At 46.6% G+C, this 10,259-nt stretch overlaps 1 long non-coding RNA gene across 1 annotated transcript; it reads left to right on the forward strand.

Annotated features, from left to right (window-relative positions):
- The first annotated feature begins 30 nt into the window (after window positions 1–30).
- On the forward strand, window positions 31–9,151 carry LOC132006014 (uncharacterized). The gene is made up of 3 exons (XR_009400947.1): window positions 31–185; window positions 4,392–4,545; window positions 9,005–9,151. It is a non-coding gene; the product is annotated as an uncharacterized LOC132006014 (long non-coding RNA).
- Window positions 9,152–10,259: the final 1,108 nt, after the last annotated feature.

Consider the following 10,259-nt stretch of genomic DNA (forward strand, 5'->3'; position numbering starts at 1 on the left):
ACCTGAGCGCGCGCGCCGGTAGGGGGCGCGGCTGTGCGTGGCGGGCGTGCAGGCGCGCGGGGGGCGTGTGCGGGGCTGAGGGCCGGGGCAGGGGGTGCCTCGCTGCTCTGCGCCCCGCTCAGCGGATACCCCTGCGCCGGCCGCGCCTGGTCTTCCCGGACGCGTCCTTTCCGTGACCCCGGAAGGTGGGTGGCATAGGGAAGCGAGCTCTGGACTCCCTCAGCCCCTTGGGTGCGCATTCCCGTCGCGTGCCTATCTAGTCACTCGCCCATGTTTCCTGCCCCTCCAGCCACCCAGCCGTGCCCCCCTGCACTTGCCCTCTCTCGCTTCCTCCGTCTCCCGCTCTCCTTAAAACCGTGTGGTTCAGGGGGCTTGAGGCCAGTTCATCTACTGCAACAGTCTCGGATTTATAAACGTTTTTTAAAGTAACCGCACAGAAGAGTCAGCTTTTCCTTTGCCAAGTACAAATGTTTAAAAACATAAAAACGGGGACGCCTGGGTGGCTCAGTGGGCTAAAGCCTCTGCCCTCGGCTCAGGTCATGATCCCGGGGTCCTGGGATCGAGCCCCGCATCGGGCTCTCTGCTCAGCGGGGAGCCTGCTTCCTCCTCCCTCTCTCTCTGCCTGCCTCTCTGCCTACTTGTGATCTCTGTCAAATAAATAAATAAAATCTTAAAAAGCAAAAACATAAAAACTGCCATCATTAGAGAAATACACGTGAGCAGCTACCCTGGCAGGCCGTGGAGACAGTGGCGAACTCCCATTGTGTGGCGTTTCCCTTCTAGCACGTGTGGGAAAAGAGAGAAAGGGCACTAAACGAAGAAAGAGACAATGTCTAAAATTTAATGAGGAAGGCAGGTTTCTTTCCTTAGACCTCAGAAGGGACCTTCGAGTTGAGTCCCAGAATGCAGCTTTGGGGATAGCTGAAAGAATGTGCCAGAAAGAGAAGCTAGGTAATAGAGTGGGGATGTGGGATGAGGCTGAGGGGCGGAGCAGCCCAGTGTTGTAGGGTCTCCACAGTGAGGGGTTGTTTTCATTCTGAAAGTAATGGGAAAACATTGAACAGTTTGAGCAAGAAAGTGACTTGCTCTGATTTAGGTTTTTATTATTGTTACTATTCTTTTTTTTTTTTTTAAGAGAGAGAGAAAGAGGCAAGGGGAGGGGGCAGAAGGTGAGAGAGAATCTTAAGCAGGCTCCACACCCAGCATAGAGTCTGAAGGGGCTTGATCTCACGACCTGAGCCAAAATCAGAGTCAGACACTTAACCACAGAGTGGCCCAGGCACCCTTGATACATGGTTTGAAAAGATCACTGTGGCTTTTTTGTAGAGGGTGGAGGACAAGGAGCCAAGAGGAGAGGCAAGAGATAAATTAAGAAGTTGCCAAAGCAACCTGAGCGAGGGGAGCTAGTGGCTCAGTTGCTGGTGAGAAGTGGGTGGATCCGGGTTGTGGTTTGGAGGAAGAACTTAAAGGATGGATTGGATGTAGGGGGGTGAGGGTGGTGGAGGCAAGTGCTTACTGAAATAGGAAGACTGGAGGGAACAGGGTGTGGGGCAAAGTAGAGAGTTCCATTTTAGACATGCTCAGTTTGAGGTGGCCATGATTCATCCAAGTGTAGACGTCCAGCTGCAAAGGGACGGATGAATGAGTCTGGAGGAAGAGGGGGCAGAGATACTCTGTGAGAATAAAGGCAGTTACCTAAAGAGGGAGACGTTTAAATGCCAGGAGGACCTTGGGCTGAGCCCCAGGGAAATCTAACCTTTAGAGCTAACTCTAAAAGGATTGAGAAGTGGTGACTGGGGTAGGAGGAAGGGCTGCAGGGTGAAGTCAACAGGCCTACCTGCCAAACGTCATCCTGCAGAAACACCGTGGGCCAAATCCTCGGGCCTTGCACAGATATTTACATGAGCAGCACCCTGTTCTGAGCCTGGGACAGCTGTGGCCTTCCAGGAAGTCTGGTGAACAGGCAGACACGGTATGGTTAGTGAGATGGCAAAGCGCTGCTTCTCTCAGGCCTTCCCTCTGGGCTCCTGGAACCCCTTTTTTGAATAAACCAACACCCTTACCATCTTACCTTTTTATTTCCCTTGTTTTTGTTTTGTTTGGCATCTTTACCTCCATCCACTACTTATTGGTTTGCTCTTAAAGGGTACAAATGACTCCATTTGGGGCTTTTCTTTTTTAAGGATTTTATTTGTTTTTTTGACAGAGAGAGATTGAGAACACACACAAGCAGGGGGAGCCACAGACGGGGAGGGAGAAGCAGGTTCCCCACTGACCAGGGAGCCAGACATGAGGCTTGATTCCAGGACTCTGGGATCATAACCTGAGCTGAAGGCAGATGCTTAACCGAAGGCAGATGCCCCGAAGGCACCACATTGTTTTCTCTTTTTTAATTTAATTTTATTTTTTCAGTGTTCCAAGATTCATTGTTTATGTGACACTGGCCTGCCCTGACTCAGATCAGTGGTCTTCCAGTCTGCTGTCCCCCTGAGCAGGACACTGCGGGACACCCAGGGTGTAGCTTCCTGTCAAAAGCACGTTTGACCCTGGACCCAGGGCTGAGGGTCAGTGTTTTCTCTTTTTTTAACAGTAGTTCGCCCTTTGCTTTCTCTTCTCCCTTCACAGACTCCATCACTCTGAATACCAAGTCCACTCGGGCTGGGTGTCTGAGAGTCATCTGTAAATGTTCCCCATTCTGTGCTTAGTCAGGATTTGCTAAATGGAAGGATTGACAGATACATATTGCTTTTTTTTTTTTTTTAAAGATTTTATTTATTTATTTGACAGACAGAGATCAAGGGTAGGCAGAGAGGCAGGCAGAGAGAGAGGAGGAAGCAGGGTCCCTGCTGAGCAGAGAGCCTGATGCAGGGCTCTATCCCAGGACCCTGGGATTGTGACCTGAGCCGAAGGCAGAGGTTTTAACCCACTGAGCCACCCAGGCACCCCACATATTGCTTTTTTACTCCCTTTGGGATGCCTTGTGGAACAAGGGGGACCTAGATATATTTTTGTGGGAGGCTGTGGAAGAAAGTCTTTCCAAAGTCCAAGTGATGACTTAACTTTGCCACAAACTGTCTAGGGCAGATTGCCTTTTCTAAAACAGGTCACAATAAAATTTCCAGTCCCACATACTCTTCCAGAACCTTCCCACTGCCCCTTTAAGACGGAGAGTCTTTATCCCCAACGCTGGGAGCATGGGCAGTCCTTTGCAATTGTCTGGATGAAGAGATTCAGGGCTGGCTACATAATTTGTAGGGTCCAGTGCAAAATAAAAACGTGGGGCCCTTTGTGTAAATATTATTAGGAATTTCAAGACGGTGACGGCAGAGTATTAAACCAAGTATAGGATATTCTAAGCAAGGGGTCCTGGGTGACTGCACAGGTCACATCCTTTGAAGCTAGCCCTGAACAGAATGTGGCAAAAGGGACAAAATGGCTTCTAGGGCTTGCCATGAAAGGCCATGCAGCTTCCCCCTGGCTCTCTTGGACTGCAGTCACAGTAAGGTGAGCAGGCTACATGAGAAAGCCACGTGTGGGTGATCTGCAGTCTCAGCTGAGAGCCCATGTCACCTGCCAAAGGCTGGGGAATGCAAGTTCATGATTCCAACCCTAGCCTTCGAATCACCTCCAGCCGTTGGATCTTCCTGCTCAGTTCTTACTCTTACAAAGGAGAGATAAACCGTCTCCACTGGGCCTTTCCAAATTCCCGACCCACAGAATCCATGAGCATAGTAAATGGTTCTCTTATGCCTCTAAGTTGGCCGGGGAGCAGAGGATTGGATTAGCTACTCAGCAAAAGATAGTACCTTCCATGACTCGAGCTCACCTTGGCCTCTCCTTTTTCTGAGTAGGGAAATTTTTTGAATTGCAAAATGTATTGCAGTTTTGGTTCAAAACATGCAGTTTATCTATTGGTCCCAATATTTGAAAAATTTACATTTATTTGTATTGATTTGTCGGTGTCTCTCTAGGCTGTCGACTGCCTGGAATGATGTTTTTGACAATATAATGGCCTGGCATTTAAAAGGTGCTCAATAACTAATTGTTGGATAAATAACATTAGTTCTTGTTGGTGAATCTGTGTTCTGAGAAAAATGACAGGGACCTTATATCTTCCATATCTTGCATAAGGTACAGGACGGCATAAGGGGCATTCAAAAGAAAAGTTTCCAACTATGTGTAATTTCTGATCAATCAATGAACTACACAAGTAAGGAAGGAGTAATAAGGTAGCTAAGTTAGAGCCCAGTGAAAATTTGACGGGCTTATTTAATTTTAGTCTAATGTATGTTCTTTTCATTTTTATAGAAAAGATTAGGAACCAATGCTTTGACCTCTCCTTTGCCTTAGTTGGAAGTATAAATTCTTCTGGTTATTCCACCTTCTTCCAGGAACCCTCGGACGGACATTATGCATATGATGAAAGGTTCCAAGGGCAGGAACCCTTTTCTGATGAAACCCCTGAATGTTCAGCCAAAATAAAGAGCACCAATAGCTGATGGCCAAAGAATGGAAGAGGTGTGTTCAAGAGAAATTTCCTGAAAGGTAAGATCAGAACTCTCATTCAGATATAAAGTGGACACATGCTAAACATCTTATTTAACTCAGTAATCACTGAGGGACTCGGGCAGCTGTTACAACAGTTTCAAAAGAAAATCTGAAGAACACACCCAGGATAGGTCGGGAATAATGAAATGAGTGTGTGAAGGAGGCAAAAGTGATGCTTGTCATGAGGGAAAGGACAATCAGTTGAGCCGTTACCAGACAGGATAGAATTTGCATGTCTATAGGCAGAACTTTTTTTGTTTTCATGGCTATCGAACATCTACAGTTTGGTGTTGCAGAAATAACATAGTTTTCTGCTGAGGCCCAAACAGAAGGGCATTGCCGTCATTTAAACAGGGAAAGCTGGATGCTCAACGGTCTTAGAGATTTGTGCGTTTGGGGAAATGTAGTGAGGGGCTCTCCCTGAGGAGAAATAGTATGCGCTGCCTCTTCTGACTTAGCAGGCTCTCAGTGAAGCCTGTGCATCTGCATTTTTTAATAATTCTTTGAGGCACCCAGTTTGAGAACTAATATATTCATGTAAATTCGTTTTCCATCCTAACTGAACGAGAACCTAATGTGAGACGAATCCAGACACTCACCTAAGTTTTTTCTTTAAAATAATAAACATTCCTCTTGGTTTGGGGTACATTCTATGGCATTTGGGGGCAGAGGGTTTATTCTCCCAGTTCTGTTCTTAACTCTGAGTGGTTTCATGCAGCCGTCCCTATCAGGAAGACAGCCCTTCGGGTGTGTGAATCCACGGGTTACTCCTGCATATTCTCACGACGTTCTCCTGGCCCCTCTCCCTCTTAGAGTATTCCGTGCTGGGCGCCAGACTCCAGGCTCAAGCTCAGGTGACAGGGACTGGCAGACAGTGAAGTCGGCCGCGAAGGCAGAGATGGCCAGCAGGGGGCAGTGCAGGCTCAGGCTGGCGTGTCTGCGCCATCTCCCCTTTTCTCAGCCTGAGCGTTTCCCAGCTCACCTGAGCATGGGTGACTGTTTCTCCCATCACAGGTGTGATCGAAAACACACAGTTCAGTTTAGTTCAGCATTCCTTGAACTTTGCATACTATGTAAATGACTTCAGGAAGTCCCTCAACGTCTCTGTGCCCAAGTGTCCTTGTTGGCAGAATAGGGATGTTTGATGTTTAAATCAAGTAAATATGGGTAAAACACTTGAAGCAGTGGTTGGGCATACTTAACACTACAAAAGTACTAGCTGTCATTACTGTCGCTGTTACTGTTTATCAGGTACTGTGGACTCCTAAGTAAATGAGATTTTTTTTTCTTTTTTAAGATTTATTTATTTATTTCAGAGAGAGAGAGGGTATGTGTGCACACATGCACACAAGTAGGGAGAGAGGCAAAGGGAAAAGAGTATCAAGCAGACTCTCCACTGAACATGGAGCCCTGCACAGGGCTTGAACTCCCAACCCTGAGATCATAACCTGAGCTGAAATCAAGCGTCGGTCCCTTAACTGACTGAGCTACCCCCGTGCCTCCCGGACTGTCTTTGAAAGCTCACAGCTCTAGAAGGCGGAGAGGGAAATACACGATATTGCAAAAGAAAAGCTGTGCGTGAGTGTACCGAGTATGGAGGGAGGCAGAAGCAACCAAAAAAATGGCTTGCCAGAAGAAGGAGTGCTTTTAAGAATAAATAAGACAAAAGGCTTTGGGCTTGGGGAACAAAGGCAGGGGGCAGCATTCCAAACAAAGTGGGGGAGCAGTGAATAGAAAGTAGGCAGGTTTGGGTAGCTTCAGCTTCCATTTCTTCCACTCGGACCAGCACAAGGAACAAGGGAGGAAGTCGGGGGAAGTAGGGGCAGGGACCAAATCATGACCAGTCTTGAGAATCAGCCTTATAGACTTGCACTTACTGCTGTGGGTCGGGGGCCTCCAAGCAAGGGCCTACAACCTCCACTGTGGGGTAGGAAAGACATATTAGCACTTTAATGTGTGAATGTTATCTTTTGGGGAATTTTTTTTCTCTGTATCTGGTTTATAATATTAAGTAATATGTTAATACAATGGTATAATTTTAAATAAGTATATTTGGCCCTTGAATGACATGGAGGGGGTGGAGTACCAAGCCCCTACCCCACTGGAAATCTACGTATAACTTTAGACTTCCCTAACACTTAACTACTAACAGCTTACTGTTGACTGGAAGCCTTAATGGTAACATAACAGTGCATTAACAAATGTTTTGTATGTTATGCGTATTACATTCTGTTTTCTTACAATAAAGTAAATGAGAGAAAAGAAAATGTTATGAAGGGGTGCCTGAGTGGCTCAGTCGTTAAGCGTCTGCCTTCAGCTCAGGTCATGATCCCGGGGTCCTGGGATCGAGCCCTGCATCGGGCTATCTGCTTGGCGGGGAGCCTGCTTTTCTCTCTCCCACTCCCCCTGCTTGTGTTCCTTCTCTCGCTGTGTCTCTCTGTCAAATAAATAAATAAAATCTTTAAAAAAAATATTATTCAAAAATCATAAGGAAGAGAAAATACGTTTACAGTGATGTACCGTATTTATTGAAAAACATCCCATGTAAGTGGACCTGCACAGGTCAGACCCATGTTCAAGGGTCAGCTCTGTTTGTATATTGGGGTACATGCTAGCTTTATGACTTCAGGTCCTGCAGAGCCACCAGAGATGTCTTTTAATCACGGAAGCAATAGTAATAATATTCCAGAACGTCCTAGAAGGCGAGCTAGCCCACACTGAGGCCTTGGCACTGGAGACGACAAGGCGTGGACTTGAGTGATACGAAGGAGGTGTTTAGTTCCATCAGCCAATGAGGAGCAGGTGATCTGTAAGTGGCCAGGTGGCCAAGAGCTTGGGGAACAGAATGTCAAATGCTCAATGAAAAACAAACACTCACAGAACATCAGGTACCCAACGACTACCAGATATTGGTGCAATAAATTTTTTTATTACAGAGAATTCAGTAAATCCAAGATTAGAAACTTTTCAGTTGTATCTGGACTGTAAGTGACCTTCACTAGATCTTGGGAGGAGGATGATTCCTTCTTGCTAGGAAGGAGCCAGACTGCACTCTCGGGTGAGAAGATAGGAGGCAGGACCATTGGAGGGAGGAAGGGGAGAAAATGTTCCTAGAAGGAAGAGACTTAAGCATATCTATAGGCTCAAGAAAGAGGGGATTAATAACGGACTGAAAAATAGAAACAGGGGCACGTGGGTGGCTCAGTGGGTTAAAGCCTCTGCTTTCTGCTCAGGTCCTGATCCCAGGGTCCTGGGATCTAGCCCCGCATCGGGTTCTCTGCTCAGTGGGAAGCCTGCTTCTTCCTCTCTCTCTGCCTGCCTTTCTGCCTACTTGTGATCTCTGTCAAATAAATAAATAGAATCTTAAAAAAAGAAGAAACAGCTTCTCCAGTAGCCTCCCCAAGGCCTGGTCCCCTGGCAGTATTACTCCACTTCTTCTCACCAAAGAAACCCCTTCTCTTGTTGTACTGCTTATTTAAAATGGCTAAAAACCATGATCTTTTTTTTTTTAAGTTTTATTTTTATTTTATTTATTTTACCTTTTAAGATTTATTTATTTATTTGGGAGAGAACAAGAGAAATCACAGAGGGAGAGGAAGAGGGAGAAGCAGACTCACCGTTGAGGAGGGAGCCTGATACAGGGCTCTATCCCAGGATCCTGAGATCATGACCTGAGCCGAAGGCAGATGCTCAACTGACTGAGCCACCCAGGCATCCCTTAAGTTCTTTTTTTATTTTTTTATTTTTATTTATTTAACAGATAGAGATCACAAGTAGGCGGAGAGGCAGGCAGAGAGAGAGGGGGAAGCAGGCTCCCCGCTCAGCAGCGAGCCCAATGTGGGGCTCGATCCCAGGACTCTGGGACCATGACCTAAGCCAAAGGCAGAGGCTTAACCCACTGAGCCACCCAGGCGCCCCCTTAAGTTTTATTTTTAAATAATCTCTACAGCCAGGCTGGGGCTTGAGCCTACAACCCTGAGATCAGGAGTCTTAGGCTCCACTGACAGAGCCAGGTAGGCACCCCAAACAAGCATGACTCTTACGCAAATGGTGAAGTGTGTGTCAAAGCTTTATTTAGCCCTTTTTATTTATTTAGCTTAATTTATTTATTTGGATTGTTTATTACTAATGACAGAACAGCAGTATGAGAAAACTGGTCCAGAGGCCTATGGGAGAGACCAAAGTATTTCCAGCTAGTGAAAGACAACACACCAAAAGAAGATGGTCAAAGTGAGCTCCCACACTGGCTGCTGTCTTGCAGCAGGTGAGGAATAGTCTCAGTTTGCCCAGGACAGTCCTGGTTTTAGCACTGAAAGTTCTTTGTCCTGGGAAGTCCCTCCATCCCCAGGCAAATGGGAACAGTTGGTCACCCAAGCTACAGGACCATAAGCTATAAACTTTAAAGTTATTCTTTCTACTAGACAAGAAATCCCTTCAATCTTTTGTTTCCAAAAAGCATTTGCAGTCGACCAATCCAGAAGAGCATCGAAGTTTGTAGAACCTGAGACCCTATCAAGAGCCAGTGATAAATCAAACAAGAGGACTCTACTCCTAGAGAATCAGTACTTTCGGTGTGGGCCTGCCTCCCAATGCTTCTTAGAACATTGAAGACACGCAGGTATCTCTTGTCTCATTTCCATGTGTTGAATAACTTTTCTTAATACTCTACAAAAACAAAAAGTAGTTTCTATACCTCATCCCCAAGGTTTCTCTAGAAGAAAGAAAATTATCAAGGGCAGGTTGAGTCATCAGAGCCTGAAGGATACCCCTCCATGTAAGCTGTCCATATGCATAATTAAGAATCACCCCCCTACAGTAGCCACCATTTCAAAAGGCTGCAAAAGGTTTAGCGCTCAACCCCTCAAGCCCCTACCCAAAAAACAAGTTTTAGAACCCAGGCAGGATAGAGTTCAGGCTCCAGGACTAGGCCCACCCAGATAATCGAGGATAATTTCTCTATTTTAAGATTCTTAATCATATCTGCAAAGTTGATTTTGCTACATGAGGCAACATAGTCACAGTTGCCAGGGAGGAGGCCGTGGACTTCTTGGAGGGGCGTGTTATGGGGCAGAGATTCAGGAGTGCTTTGGCTGGGCGGTTCATGAGCCTCCTGTGAGGCTACAGCCAAGAGTTCTGTTGGGCTGCAGTTATCTAGGCTTTAATGGGGCTCGGGGATCTGCTCCAAAAGTCAGCCACTCACGGTGGTGGACAAATTATCGCTGCTGCTGTTGGGGGCGGGGGACTCAGTTCCTCTTTATTGGGGCTGCCCAAAGGACTGCTTGGGTATCAAGACATGGCAGCTGGCTTTCCCCAGAGCAAGAGATCCACGAGACCGAAGTGGAAGCTGCAGTGTTTTTTATTTTGACCTTTGCCTTGGGAGTCACATGCTGTCACCACTTCAGTGGAATCATTGGTTACGCAGGTCAGCACTTATTGCCTGTGGAAGGATCATGTGAGGCCATGACCACTGGAAGGCAAGGATCACTGGCTGTTGTGGAGGATGACTATCCCTAATGGGTGTTATCTCTAGTTTTGTTGTTTTTTTTTTTTTAAGATTTTATTTATTTATTTGAGAGAGAGAGAGGGAGGGAGCATAAGCAGGAGGAGCAGTAGGCAGAGGAAAAAGCATTTTCCCTGCCGACCTTGATCCCAGGACCCTGGTATCATGACCCAAACCGAAGGCAGATGCCCAATTGATGGAGCCACCCAGG

The sequence above is a fragment of the Mustela nigripes genome, chromosome 17, assembly GCF_022355385.1.
Source record: "Mustela nigripes isolate SB6536 chromosome 17, MUSNIG.SB6536, whole genome shotgun sequence".
NCBI classification, from domain to species: Eukaryota; Metazoa; Chordata; class Mammalia; order Carnivora; family Mustelidae; genus Mustela; species Mustela nigripes.